Below are 1,561 nucleotides of genomic sequence, written 5' to 3' on the forward strand. Positions count from 1 at the left end.
GAATTATTTTTTTCATGCAGAAACAATGTTTCCAGACAGAAGTGACTTTGATTACGGTAAGTTATTCATCGTCTACTTCTTTCAAAAATCAAAAGCACCATGTTAAACATGATATTTAGTATGACTGTTTTGAGTTCATCGTAAAGTCACATTCGATTTTGTCCCTTATAGATTATGAGACATTGCGGACCACCGGGGTTGTCCTCGCTGTAGTCATGTTTTTCTCTGGCATTTTTATAGCCCTCAGTAAGTTTAGACCTTCTCTCCCGTATCACTTGAATAAAGAGGCTTCATCACATAAATATATAACTTTGTAACTAATCTATCATTCCTCAAACAGGTAAAAAATTCACAAAATGTGTAAAATCCTCCTCCAAGTAAGAGTTGTGCAAGGCTTAGTGGATGATCCGCCTGTGCATGCTGTATGATTTGAAGGGGGTACCCCACCAGTGTGCAAATCTGTTTCAGTATTGTTTTTTGACTAAAACTGAGTTTCCCACAGCCTTTCCTCCCCCTGCCCCTGGATGCCTCTTCTCTGAATAATCCCTTCCTTGTTCTGCATACTCAACCCAAAAAACACTCCCAACACATTAAAGAGTTTTAAATGTGTGACGAATCACTTGTGGGCAGCACTTTGATGTTTTCTTTATCTCAGTGCTTGCTCAAAAAAATGTATACATCCCACTTCATGTGTTGGTAGTGAGTGGGCAGTGATATGATGATTATCGCATGCCGCTTGTATGGCAAGACAAGAAGAGAGGCGAGAGCTGCTGAGACACAAAATTGCATATTGGTATATAGTTGCACCTCAGATCGCTGTGGCTTCAACTGTTTTTGGAGCCTGATAATGGGTACTTTAGATCAAATCAAGTTCCAAGGTGTAGTTGTGGCCACAGTTTTCTAACTATATTTTATAATCAGTCATTTTTAATTAATTGAAAATATGTAAATATTTACTAATTTTCTTATTTCTGTTTGCAGTTCAAGCTCATCTGGTACCCAAATCCCAAAGACAGATGGTGAGTTCGCTTTACTGTTTAGGATCATTATATTGTTTACTTTCTCTCTGCAATTCCCTCTGATTTGTGTCTTTTTTTTTCCCCAGTGCCCCCTCAAACTGTATAGAAAATATAGTACTTGAAAGGGAAGGAGGTCTTCACGGGAACCACGACAACAACTACACACACATACACTGGTTGTTTATGGCCATCCCTGTTATGGCTAATATACCTCTGCCAGCTGGATGATCGATAAACAGGGTTTTCCAACACATCCTGACCTGCTTTCATTGAGCCTCCCACTGAATTCTGTAGTAAGTCTTACAATATGTGAGCAAAATCTATATCTACAGATTGCTCAGAATTGTGTGAGTTGGGAATAAAAGAAGAGAAAAAAACACTAAAAAAAAGAAACAATAAATACTCCCAACCATGCAACTTGACAAGGTACTTTTAATCAAACCTTCTTTTAATTGTACTCCTGTAGAGCAATACAATTAATAGCATGATTAAATATTTATAATCCAAATCTCCAGGTTGGAACAAAAGACAGCATGCATTAA

This window comes from Plectropomus leopardus, chromosome 11, assembly GCF_026936395.1.
Source record: "Plectropomus leopardus strain MGB_pleo_1.0 chromosome 11, ASM2693639v1, whole genome shotgun sequence".
Classification (NCBI taxonomy): Eukaryota; Metazoa; Chordata; class Actinopteri; order Perciformes; family Serranidae; genus Plectropomus; species Plectropomus leopardus.